Source organism: Schistocerca nitens, chromosome 4 (assembly GCF_023898315.1).
Source record: "Schistocerca nitens isolate TAMUIC-IGC-003100 chromosome 4, iqSchNite1.1, whole genome shotgun sequence".
In the NCBI taxonomy this organism is placed as follows: Eukaryota; Metazoa; Arthropoda; class Insecta; order Orthoptera; family Acrididae; genus Schistocerca; species Schistocerca nitens.
Genome location: NC_064617.1, coordinates 884,406,707 through 884,420,869, shown reverse-complemented (window position 1 = coordinate 884,420,869; position 14,163 = coordinate 884,406,707). Strand labels below are relative to the sequence as shown.

At 48.7% G+C, this 14,163-nt stretch overlaps 1 pseudogene; it reads left to right on the top strand.

The window, feature by feature from the left end:
• Nucleotides 1–206: 206 nt before the first annotated feature.
• Nucleotides 207–14,163, top strand: part of LOC126252641 (alpha-crystallin A chain-like) — a 19,901-nt pseudogene continuing 5,944 nt past the window's right edge.

The window sequence follows — 14,163 nt, the reverse complement described above, 5'->3', positions numbered from 1 at the left end:
TACCTCAAATTATTGCTGCTGTGTAGCGTCGTATCGGTGTACTACAAAGTTTAACCTTACCTCGCGGATCTAAGCGTCTCTGGCGAACCTTATTAATACTGTTTTGCAAATTGATCCACGTTTTACAGTAAATCTTGCGACCGAAACGTGGCACAGTTTGTCTCGGGCGCGAGCGCTCCTGCAGTCGTCGACGGCTGAGTCACGGAATGAGACGGTGGAACGTGTCACCCTGTGTACCTGCAGTGCCGCCTCCCACGCACAGTGTGCTGACGTCAGCTGGTGAGCAGTGGCGGCGCGCCGTGCGGAGCGGCTGTTCCGGCAGCTGGCCGCGGCCTTGGGCTGCCTTGGCCTGTGCGGGCCGATTCAGGGATGTGGACGTGGCGGAACAGACGAGGGCTGCGCCCGTGGCGTGACGTACACCAGACCGCACCACTGACCTGCCGGCACTGTGCTGTAACCAAGGTCACGTGCGGGGCGCTCCTAACACTTCATTAGCTCTTCCAGATGACAAAGCGGCCTTCGCGGTTGTTGTAGTACGGGACGAGGTGGTTGTTTTAACACGAGCGATGCAGGCGCTTCGTGATGATGGTTGGTTTGTGGGGCGTTCAACTGCGCGGTCACCAGCGTCCGTACAAAGTCCCAATTTTTGCACAGTCCAATTTCTTTACACAGTCCAATTTAGCCACTGTCACGGATGATGGTGGATGGTGGATGGTGGATGACGATGATGGACGACGAAAGAGGATGGATGGATGGATGGATGGATGGATGGATGGATGGATGGATGGACAATGATGATGACGATGATGTCAACAGAAACACCCAGTCCCTGGGCGGTCTAGAAAAGACGTACAAGAAAACTGTTTCGCCGTTGTTATTGGCGTACTGGCACGTCAGTAGCATTTGCTCAGGGATCCACGAGAAATACGGACCCCGCTACGAACTTGTGACGTCACGCTAGTAGCCTGGTCCGCTATACATCCGCGAACGCTCGGCTCGTTGCAGAGCCCACGAAAAATCAGTTTGTCTATGAAAAGGTACTTACTAATGGTCTTTGTCGTGTGCTAACGAGACCTTGCACCTTTTTGAACGCGCAGTTAAGAATTCTTAATCTCGTCTCAAGTAGTCGATGCTGGCACTCGTGAGTCCTGTAGTGTCATGTGCTGTCACGTAAGCGCCGCGTCTTGACGGCCTCGCATCTATCTACAGGACTGTGCACAAAGGAAGCTGGGACACGCGGATCGTGGCACTCACTTTAACCCTCAGAGACTGTCGCAGGGCTTCAATCCACCACTGCTCCTTTTCTCAAAAAGTACGCAAGTAACCCACAATTAGACGAGCCGCTCTCACAGAGATCACCGTAGACTAAGCATTCGTTACACCTACTTTCAGACAGCGGAATCCACTTTGCGGTGTCTGGTGAATGGTGTCTCTTCCTTGTCCTGGTAATTGTGAAGAACGACTGGCGATAAGTGTCACCCACCAGGTTAGGTGAGAGTGCTAATGCGCTGCTTCCTGGGCTCGGGTAGGCGCGCCGGCCCCGGATCGACTCCGCCCGCCGGATTAACGACGAGGGCCGGTGTGTCGGCCAGCCTGGATGTGGTTTTTAGGCGGTTTTTCACATACCTCTGGGTGAATACCGGGCCGGTCCCCACGCCTCGCCTCAGATACACGATTCACAGACATTCGAAACACATCGGCACTTTTCCAGGATGTACAATAGATGCAGACAGATGGGGTACTCTGGTTCCGTCCCGGGGGGTACGGGGTGGCGACAGGAAGGGCAACCGGCCACGCATTCACATTAACATGGCAAATCCGAATTAACCACCCCAACCCCGCGCACAATGCGGGACAAAGGCGCAAGCGATAGACAGCGATAGATAGACGGCGATAAGAGTGTATATCAGTTCCGATTGCTCTCATTTCCCCAGCATCATTTCGTGAGAAGTGCGTTAGGACCAGCCAGTATGCTGCCCGACTCTCCTTGAAACGTACACTCCAGAAAATTTCAGCAGTCAACCCGTCCGTTATCCACAGCGCCTCTGTTGCAGAGTCTGCCACTGTAGTTTGATGAGTACCTCCGTAACGCTGTGACACCTACTCAGTCATCCCGTGACGACACTCCCTGCTCTGGGAGGACGACGGTTCAATTCCGCCTCCGGCCATCCTGATTTAGGTTTTCCGTGATTTCCCTAAATCGCTCCAGGCAAATGCCGGGATGGTTCCTTTGAAAGGGCACAGCCGACTTCCTTCCCCGTCCTTCCCTAATCCGATGAGACCGATGACCTCGCTGTCTGGTCTCCTTCGCCAAAACAACCAACCAACTCCCTGCTCCGTTTTGCGTACCGCACCGGCAAGGGCGTGCTGGGCTGGACGCTCCGGTTACATTCGGACAGTCTTCCTGGTGCGATGGCGCGTATAACTAGAGTCTCGTAACTGTACCATGTGGCTATTATTCTCCAAAGTCATTAAGGATACAAGAATAGTCTTCCGCAACCGCGAGTCATTAGTAAAGGACAGTGCGAAACGGGAGAATTTTATTTCCTGTGACACGACGCCCACGTTGGTGCATTCTTTCTCCACTTGAGGAAGGCGTTTCATACTGCTCTGCACTGTCTTCTAAGGAGGAAAACACGAGCTTACCCAATATCAGGTCAGATTAGTATCAGATGAGATTACATTTGTGAGTGGAATCAGGATGCCCTTGTAGATAGAACTATCTCAACACGTCGTTCTTAATGGGAAGATTGAACTGATTTAAAGATAATTTTGGGCGGGCTTGCCTCAAGAAAGTGTAATAGGGTCTATAACGGCTACAGTGAATGTGCGCCAGCTATCTGTTGGAAGACATTGGAAGCTCTGTGCGGCTGTTCGCGGACGATATTGATGTCCATACGGAGGTGACAGCGCCAGAAGACGGCACCGAAATGCAGGCAGACTTCCACAGGATGCACGAATGATGCGGCGACTGACACTTCATCCTTAACGTAAATAAGAAACAATCCTAAAATACCTGGGACTAACCTTCTGGATCGATATGAAATGGAGTAACCACGTAAGGAAAATAAATGCCGGACTGAGATTCCCAAGGAAGATCGCAAGGAAATGTAACTAACCAACGAAATAACTACATTAAAAGTATTCGCAATTGCGAATGAGGACTATCATCAGCTGTAGAATGGAATGACAGTGAAAATTTGTGCCGTACCGGGACACGAACCCGGATTTCCCGCTTACAGCGAGCAGTCTTTTTACCATTTTTTTTGTAACGTAATAAACTTTTATTTACAAATTGACAATACACTTGATTCGTATGAAGGTACCTTTAAATTTCTTGTGTATATTTTCTGTTAGTTATCGACAGCCTTTTTCTTTTCTTTTGCTGAGATTGTTTACTGATACACAAATCTGTCAGCTGCCGAGAATTTTTCCGGGTTGTATGACCGTGGTCCATGGACCTCTTCTATCCTTGACGTTTCGTCCAAAGCTACGCTGGACATCTTGGGAGGTGCTCCTGGTTGTGCTGAGTCATGCCGACTTTGTTTTTCAATTGTCTATTTGGTTACATTTGTTCGCTTGCAAGCTGATTTATAATGTTACTGTGATTTTATTTTAGTTGTAGTCCTGTAGGTGTGTATGGCAGAAGGACATTGAGTTTTTCATTCTTTTCTTTTTTCCAGTTTTTGTTTGGGTTTTTGATAATTTTATGGGTTGTTAAAATTGGCTCTGAGCACTATGGGACTCAACTGCTGAGGTCATTAGTCCCCTAGAACTTAGAACTAGTTAAACCTAACTAACCTAAGGACATCACAAACATCCATGCCCGAGGCAGGATTCGAACCTGCGACCGTAGCGGTCTTGCGGTTCCAGACTGCAGCACCTTTAACCGCACGGCCACTTCGGCCGGCATGGGTTGTTAACTCTACCACTTCAAAATTGCTGACTTTAGGGAGAGAGATTGATCTGGTGCCAGAGTATGGCATCTCCTAAAAGTTAATGTCAGTTTTATCTTACTGGCTATGGCCTACATCTAAGAAAACAATGATCAGTGACACACACACACACACACACACACACACACACACACATATATATATATATATATATATATATATATATATATACTGGCCATTAAAATTGCTACACCAAGAAAAAATGCAGATGATAAACGGGTATTCATTGGACATATATATTATAATAGAACTGACATGAGATTACATTTTCATGCAATTCGGGGGCATAGATCCTGAGAAATCAGTACCCAGAACAACCACCTCTGGCCGTAATAACGGCCTTCATACGCCTGGGCATTGAGTCACAGAGCTTGGATGGCGAGTACAGGTACAGCTGCCTATGCAGCTTCAACACGATACTACAGTTCATCAAGAGTAGTGACTGGCGTATTGTGGCGAGCCAGTTGCTCGGCCACCATTGACCAGACGTTTTCAATTGGTGAGAGATCTGGAGAATGTGCTGGCCAGGGCAGCAGTCGAACATTTTCTGTATCCAGAAAGGCCCGTACAGGACTTGCAACAAGCTGTCGTGCATTTTCCTGCTGAAATGTAGGGTTTCCCAGGGATCGAATGAAGGGTAGAGCCACGGGTCGCAACACATCTGAAATGTAACGTCCACTGTTCAAAGTGCCGTCAATGCGAACAAGAGGTGACCTAGACGTGTAACCAATGGCACCCCATACCGTCACGCCGGGTGATACGCCAGTATGGCGATGACGAATACAGGCTTCCAATGTGCGTTCACCGCGATGTCGCCAAACACGGATGCGACCATCATGATGCTGTAAACAGAACCTGGATTCATCCGAAAAAATGACGTTTTGCCATTCCTGCACCCAGGTGCTGCTGTCTGTGATGCAGCGTCAAGGGTAACCGGAGCCATGGTCTCAGAGTTGATAGTGTATGCTGCAAACGTCGTGGAACTGTTCGTGCAGATGGTTGTTGTCTTGCAAACGTCCCCATCTGTTGACTCAGGGATCGAGACGTGGCTGCACGATCCGTTACAGCCGCGCGGATAAGATGCCTGTCATCTCGACTGCTAGTGATACGAGGCCGTTGGGATCCAGCACGGCGTTCCGTATTACGCTCCTGAATCCACCGATTCCATATTCTGCTAACAGTCATTGGATCTCAACCGACGCGAGCAGCAATGTCGCGATACGATGAACCACAATTGCGATAGGCTACAATCCGACCTTCATCAAAGTCGGAAACGTGATGGTACGCATTTCTCCTCCTTACACGAGGCATCACAACGACGTTTCACCAGGCAACGCCGGTCAATTGATGTTTGTGTATGAAAAGTCGGTTGGAAACTTTCCTCATGTCAGGACGTTGTAGGTGTCGCCACCGGCGCCAACTTTGTGTGAATGCTCTGAAAAGCTAATCATTTGCATATCACAGCGTCTTCTTCCTGTCGGTTAAATTTCGCGTCTGTAACACGTCATCTTCGTGGAGTAGCAATTTCAGTGGCCAGGATTGTACATAATGGATGAACAAGCACGGGTCGTAGACGCATGGTTGACAACATTTGGAGGATTGTGTCCGGCCGTGAGTCGTGCACGGATAGTCGAATGGTAAGGCAGCCGGTCGCGATTAGCGGGAAATCCGGGTTCGAGTCCCGGTCCGGCACAAAGTTTCATTGTCGCCATTCCTATCTACAGCTGATGGCGGTCGTTATTCGCAGTTGCAAATACATCTGATGTGTTTAGTAACGGCTCTGGTTCCCGCACTGCCTGTTCTGGTCATGCATGCATGCCCATGGAACTTCGTATCGTAATGAGAATGACAGACGCACTGCAATATCGCACGAAATAAGTGGCTTACAAAACGCTTCTAAGACCGATTCTGGAGTATTGCTCGTCTTAATTGGTTTGGTTAATAGAAGACATACGGAAAGTCCAAGGAAGAGCGCTGGAAGTGCACTGTTCTAAACAATAAAGAAAAAATTGGAATTTGTGTAAGTTCTGTGGGACCAAACTGCTTACACTGCTAACCTTACACACTACTTAATCTAAGTTACGCTAAGGACAACACGCACACTCATCAATGCCCGAGGGAGGACTCGAACATCCGACGACGGGCAGAACCGCGCGAAACGTGGCAAGGAGTCTGATACCGCGCAGCTACCCCGCGCGGCAACAATAAAGACTAGTACCATAACTGTGCACGTTAACAGCAACTGTCACGCGCGTGTGTGTGTGTGTGCGTGTGTGTGTGTGTGTGTGTGTGTGTGTGTGTGTGTGTGTGTGGTGAGCACCGGAAGCCGCTACCGCCTGCTGGCCGGAAACATTGCTCAACAGCAACAGGCGGCCCCGTCCGGCTGCCTGCTGCTGCCACTACTCGGCTACTCCTGCTCTTATACGCTGCACGGAAGGCCGGCTACTGGACCACTTCTCCTTACGTCAGCAGACCCAGCGTAAACATGGAGGCCGCCCTAAGGCAACGTCTCTCCACAGATACGACTGAATGTTCTTTACTACGAACAGCTTAAACTGGGAGGAACACACAGAAAATGTGTTGGGGAAGGCTAACCAAAGTCTGCGTTTTATTGGCAGGACACTTAGAAAATGTAAAAGACCTACTAAGGAGACTGCCTACACTACGCTTGTCCGTCCGCTTTTAGAATACTGCTGCGCGGTGTGGGATCCTTACCAGATAGGACTGACGGAGTACATCGAAGAAGTTCCAAGAAGGGCAGCACATTTTGTATTATCGCGAAATGTGGGAGAGAGTGTCACTGAAATGATACAGGATTTGGGTTGGACTTCATTAAAAGAGAGGCGTTTTTCGTTGCGACGGAATCTTCTCACGAAATGCCAATCGCCGACTTTCTTCTCAGAATGCGAAAATATTTTGTTGACAGCGACCTCATAGAGAAAAACGATCACCACGATAAAATAAGGGAAATCAGAGCTCGTACGGAAAGATATGTGTGTTCGTTCTTTCCGCGCGCTATACGAGATTGGAATAATAGAGAATTGTGAAGGTGGCTGCTTGAAACCTCTGCCAGGCACTTAAATGTGATTTGCGGAGTACCCGTGTAGATGTAGACCATCAGCTACTATCGACTCTTTCCCACGCCGTCTGGAGTGGCCGAGCGGTTCTAGGCGCTACAGTCTGGATCCGCGCGACCGCTACGGTCGCAGGTTCGAATCCTGCCTCGGCCATGGATGTGTGTGATGTCCTTAGGTTAGTTCAAGCAGTTCTAAGTTCTAGGAGACTGATGACCTCAACACGTAAGTCCCATAGTGCTCAGAGCCATTTGAACCATTTTTTGACTGCTTCCGTAAACAGCATGCGTCATATCGATGCTTAAATGTCCAAGAAAAAGGGCGATATGTTTTCGTATTTACGTTTTCAACGTAGCAGAAAGAATGTTGCTTATAAAAAAAGCTTTAGTTCGAAACGAGAACTATTATTAATGAAATTTTTTATTTGACATGTATATCGTTGATTTACACAGTAAATTTATTTGTTGTAAGACGTGTTAAGATTTCTGTGGATTTTTAAATTAATGAACAGTTATACAGTTGTGTAATTTCGCTAAACCTACTTTAATACGGACGTAAAGGAAAGCAGCGAGCAGAACATGACTAACTGGAGGGATATGTTGATACGAGGTGAGCAGTTAATTTGTTGGTGGAGGGAAGTGTGGGGGACTGAAGCCTGTAGTAAGACCAACGCTTCGCTGCAGAATGCAGGTTCAAGTTCAAGTGGTGTTGGTGTTTGTGTTTGTGTTTTTGAGCGTGAGCGCTGCAGAGAGAAAGGCGTATGCACAGAACACAGTATCGTGGGGAGCTGCACCACACGAGCCTTAGGACTGAAGGTCACAACAGTCAGGCACATTTGGCACGATGTGTCAGAAGTGAAAATTAATTATATCCGAACACCAGGTAAGGTGTACAGGTTTATCTCACAAAATTGGGCGGAACAGGACAGATCTCTGAGAGCATAGGGAGCGAAAAGCTCGTATGGCCAGAACAAGGGAAGTACCGCATCGACAAGGAGGAGATGAAACGTGGAGAACGCTGCAGAATGGGAGTCCGGTACCACCACCACCACCAGCAGCAGCAGGGAGGTGACCCGCCAGACGACCGTGTGGAACATTCTCCAGCGCAGCTGCCGGTATCAGAACGCGTGCCAGCCTTCTTATCTACGGACTTGAAACCGCGGAGACCTGCCGCTGGTTCGTCGCACAGGTCACCACGCTGCTGGCAATTGCGTCATCCGTCCTATTCAGAGACGAGGCTGCCTTCACAAGGGGGGTGGTACCATCAACTTTCACGACTGCCCGATGTGGTTTACGGAGAATCCCCGCAGAATGGTGGCAGCGAACTATACGCACCCCTCAGCCTCATCGTGTGGGCGGTCGCCTCGGGTGACCAGTCTCGCTTCCACAGCGCCTCACGGGAGGGCCCTTCCCCCCCCCCCCCCCCCCCTAGGTTAGCCTCTCTCATGGCTCTGAGCACTATGGGACTTAACAGCTGAGGTCATCAGTCCCCTATAACTTAAGCCTAACTAACCTAAGGACATCACACACAAACACACCCATGCCCGAGGCAGGATTCGAACCTGCGACCGTAGCGGTCGCGCGGTTCCAGACTGAAGCGCCTAGAACCGCTCGGCAACACCGGCCGGCAGCCTATTTCTCCTTACTGAAGATGTGTCTTTAGTGGTACGGAGGGTAGTGTGGCAACTACAGGCTGGTGATCCAGCCCACTGCCCTCTTGGATGTGGAGTTCAAACGCTTGTTGGGTAAAACGCTTCACGCAGAAGTAATTGTACCAGCGGTTAGGAACGCCATGGATGAATTTCCCTGCAGCAGGCCGCTGCAGAGCAATAAAAGTGGAAAATTCGCATTGCCTTCTGTCGTCCACGTGTGCTTTGACTCAATGAAAATTACACTGTCAAAAGCTCTCTCGTGTCCACCTTCAAACGCGGGTACCTCTCTCGGGACTCATTTCCGGCCATTATGTGGATGCGAAGTTTTCTGTTGCTTATCCTGTCAGGCGCAGTTTCCTGCAGTTTCTCCCCCTATAGCAAAATCGCCCAGTATACAAATTATAAGTCCGATAGCATGAGGAAATGCGTAATGTTGCCGCGTATTATCGCTACAGAATATCGATATTTGCGATGTGTGGTTGGCACCTCTACGTGTCACAACAGCGCTTTGAGCTCTGCTGGTGTTTCTTCTGCCGCGACGTGGCTTTTTCACTCCTTACTCTGGATGCAGCCTAGGCGAGAGAGGCGGAAGAGCAGGTTTCGCGCAGCTGCTGCGCCGCGGTCCGCCGCCTTTTGAGGTCGCTCGCTGCCCTGGAGCGCCGGCCGCGTCGCCTCTACCGTGGCTCGAACCCGGCACCTCGAGCAGAGCCCGCGGCGGCGAGCAGTCCCGCGTGTCACTGCAAAATAGCGCGGTCACCGTTGTTTACAGAATGGCCGAAAGGTTGGACGCACAGAACTACACCTCTAGTCGTTGGGTTCTGTCTCTTGACGGATGCCCTACATACGTACGGCATGATATGGGGCGTAACTAGATGCGCACCAGCAGAATGGTAATCCGATGCTATCGAGCTCTTTCTGTTTGTCATGGAAGATGTCCTGCATTTAAAGAGAACTACTGATCATCATACCAAGATGAAATTTTCTCAATATCTCTCTGTGCTTCTTTACGATAGTCCGACGATGCCTTCCCGCAGAGAATAGTATCGTCAGGGAACAATATAGAGGTGTTACTGATCCTACCTGATAAATCGTGGGTATGTACTGATAACATTACAGATGCTGTTACGCTTGCTTGGGGCACACCCATTGTTAATTTGGATTCTGTTAAACATTCGCCGTTGTATTAGCCAAACATTCATTGAGCCGATGGCATACGTCAAGATTCAGCGTATGATCCTATCTTAGTTGTCAAGTCGGTTGCGGAAATACTGGAGGGCGTTGACCTGCATCTGCTGTTTCCCGAGTTATCGTGTGTGAGTAGAAACGAGTAGTTTTCCCATAGATTTTCCTTATGTTTTCCTTGTCTTGCCCTTGGGTTTTCCTTGCCCTGCCCTTGGGTTTTCCTTGCCCTGCCCTTGGGTTTTCCTTGCCCTGCCCTTGGGTTTTCCTTGCCCTGCCCTTGGGTTTTCCTTGCCCTGCCCTTGGGTTTTCCTTGCCCTGCCCTTGGGTTTTCCTTGCCCTGCCCTTGGGTTTTCCTTGCCCTGCCCTTTGGTTTTCCTTGCCCTGCCCTTGGGTTTCCCTCCAGCACTACTTCAGACATTAGTCGAGTCCATGCTATGTCGTGTGGCGGCACTTCTGCGTGCTTGCAGGGGCCCTGCACGATATTAGGCAGGTGTACCAGTTTCTTTGGCTCTTCTGGGTATAAATTAAGTATATCGAGCACCTGATTACTGCAGGATCGAATGGTGGAGAAAACAGCTTCTGGCACAACCCGACCACTAGGAGGGACGGGTTAACTGGAAGCAGTCATGAGGCGTCACTGGGTAGTTAATTTGAAAGTAGAAATTTGTAGTATGGTCGTATGGGGTATGGGACCAAACTGCTGAGATAATAGTTCCCTAGGGTTACACACTAGTACTTACTTTGACTTAAACTAAGTTACGCCAAGGACAAAACACACACACACACACACACACACACACACACACACACACACACACTATCTCTATCTCTATCTCTGTCTCTATCTGTGCCCGAGGGAGGACTCGATCCTCCTCTGGGGAGAGCCGCGCGAACCGTGGCAAGGCACCTGAGACCACGCGGCATTTGACAGTGGCGGGAAGTCCGACTGAGTGGCAAAAATTAAAGAGGAAGCCCAATGTGTGAATACAGTACAGCAAACACGATCGAGTGGGTGTGCACTGCTGCCGATCAAAACTGCAGCACCCGAAGGCGGCACGCAAAAAATTTCAAATTGTCGCCAAGTGCGCTGCGAGCTTGGATATGCAGATAGTTTGCATTTCAGCGCAACCGAGTAAAATACATGAGTAACGGCAACTACGGTGCGTGTGCGTGTGCGCAGTAGCGATGTTGAGAAAATATCGATATTCCGAAATTTTAATCCAAATATATCGTTACGTATCGACGGTGTTTTTCACCCGGTGTATCGACATCAAAATAGCAATGTTGGTACCGATATTATTATTTTACATCATATCTTTCTAGCTGTTCTTTTGAAATTGTAGTAGAACATAATTTTACTTCCACTGTGAGAGGAAGACTTACTACTACTACTACTTAAACTTTGATCACGTCCAATCTTCCTCTTTGAAGGTATGAAGTAAGTGTAGATGGCACAATTGTAGTAGTCAGATTGTACTGGAGGGGTAGGGGGCGGTGTGAATAGAATAACGCAAACACAGTTTTTAACGCAAGTAGTGTGCTATTTCTTCACATCGGCATTTTTCGAAAGCAGTTGCTGAAAATGAACAAAAATCTAAATGACATGACTGGTCATTGCGTCGGGTGGGGACATTTGAGGGAAATGCTGACGTAATCGACACTTGGCGGCGCTACTAAGAGAAACTGCAATGTTAGTTTCACCATGCAATTTTGACACTACAACTGATGGTCGCTAGCGTTGGCAGAAATTAAAGAACAGGGAAGTGGAAATGAAGAGTTCCGGACAAATCCGATATGTGACGAAACCGAACAACGTACCGGTCGGTCACCTTTTATTGTCCCACTTACATGCAGTTACCACTCCTAGCAAAGTGGTTATCGTTATGCGTGAACGTGCATCGTTTTCCTTTCAGTTATTGCTCTGAGGGGGATAGGAAGGCTGCTAGCTTGTAAAGAATATCTAATAATAAAGCAGAACTTAGATATACAGCTCTAAAACTGGCAGTATATTTACAGTATGCAGCCAATTTTTTTCTAGGCAGTTAGGTCGATACTTTTCTTAGATGCACCCAGAGACTATAATTATACTTTTTAAAATATCCAATTATCGGATTGCCGATATTTTTAAAAATATCAACAGTCCCCAGTCTGCAACAGCACTATTGTCCCTCGGAAGAGGGACCAGGGATTTGTCGGCATGGCGAATTGCCGTTCTGGATGGAGTCTTCGAGTCGGGTAATCTGCAAACAGAGGATGTACGCAGATAGAGAGATTCACACATAAGTGACCCTGGTGGGTCCTAGAACACAAACGTCTCCGTATTTAAAAAGTACATTTGTTCGCGTTAAATCGTCCGATCTCTGACACTTCCCCCTTAAATGGACCTGAGATAGTGGAAGGAGCGGGTTCTACATCTACACTCCGCAAGCCTCCCAACGGTGTGTGGCGGAGGTCACTTTACGTGCCACTGTCATTACCTCCCTTTCCTGTTCCGGTCGCGTATGGTTCGCGGGAGGAACGACTGCCGGAAAGCACCGTGCGCGCTCGAATCTCTCTAATTTTACATTCGTGGTCTCCTCGGGAGGTATAAGGAGGGGGAAGCACAATATATTCGATACCTCATCCAGAAACGCACCCTCTCGAAACCTGGCGAGCACGCTACACCGCGATGCAGAGCGCCTCTCTTGCAGAGTCTGCCATTTGAGTTTGCTAAACATCTCCGTAACGCTATCACGCTTACCGAATAACCCTGTGACGAAACGCGCCGCTCTTCTTTGGATCTTCTCTATCTCCTCTGACAACCCGACCTGGTACGGATCCCACACTGATGAGCAATACTCAAGTATAGGTCGAACGAGTGATTTGTAAGCCAACTCCTTTGTTGATGGCCTACGTTGTCTAAGGACTCTCCCAATGAATCTCAACCTGGCACTCGCCTTACCAACAATTAATTTTATATGATCATTCCACTTCAAATCGTTCCGCACGCATACTCTCAAATATTTTACAGAAGTAACTGCTACCAGTGTTTGTTCCGCTATCATATAATCATACAATAAAGGATCGTTCTTTCTATGTATTCGCAATACATTACATTTGTCTATGTTAAGGGTCAGTTGTCACTCCCTGCACCAAGTGCCTATCCGCTGCAGATCTTCCAGCATTTCGCTGCAATTTTCTAATGCTGCAACTTCTCTGTACGTCTTCCGAGGGGGACTCAGTGTCTCCGCGAAGCAGTGAGCCGGACAAATGAGTACGGAAAGCCACTTTCCCTGGCACTCATAGACTCTGAAAAGGCGACTAAGGTGCGCAGCCACGCGGCGGTCGTAAAGGCCCCAAGACGACAAGGGGGGGGGGGGCGACTAGCCACCGGGTGGAGCTAATCACGAGGAGAACAGAGGCCGTCAAATCTCTCCACAGCTGTGTTGGAAACTGCGGTGTCGAAGGTGAAATTGACTGAGAGAGGAATCAGAATTAATGGAAACCAGTTGGACAGCTCCCCTCCCCTGTCCCGAGGTGCAGCATTCCACCAGGAACAGCTCCAACATCTCGCAGCGCAGCGAAGTAAAATGTGGCGTACAGCGCGGTGTTCTGCACCCAGTACTGTCTCGCCGCTAAAGCTGAACGTAGCCGACGGAATGCGACCAACTGCGACTCTCAACTCGAGAAAGTCGCCTTTCTTGTGACTGGTTCAACGCTGTCCATCTTGTCTCAATTGTGCTTTGTTTATCCTTAAGCCGTCTTCCGTGTAAAGTGTGCAGCCCATTACTGTCGTCCCGCCATACGAACTCCCCTACTTCAGCCTTCCTAACACCCAAACGCTGCAGCTTGTCCATAACTGCCCACGTCGACAGTTCACGAATTCCGCACAAGCAGCAAGATTATTTAAGCTAAAGAACTCTGTTACTTTTTTGAAAAAATTTGAAAACTGATGAATTTTTCGTTAAATACCATACTCTGGCAGAACGAAGGCAAAAATGTTTTTAAGGAAAAGGCTGTGTATCATAAATGGGGGCAATTATTGTACTATATGAAATTATATCGTCATAAAATCTGAACGGTTTGCGCTAGGACGTTCAACCTGCACGGTCGGCCACGAGGCATGACGAGAATTAATATGCGCATGCATGTTTTGGTTTAGCGACAAAGCTCACTTTCATTTGGATGGTACCGTCAATATGCAAAATAGGCGAATTTGGGGGCTTGAAAATTCGCATTTCGTGATAGAGAAGTCTCTTCACCCTCAATGGATCACTGTGTGATGTGCAATGGCCAGACACGAAATAATCGGTGCGATATT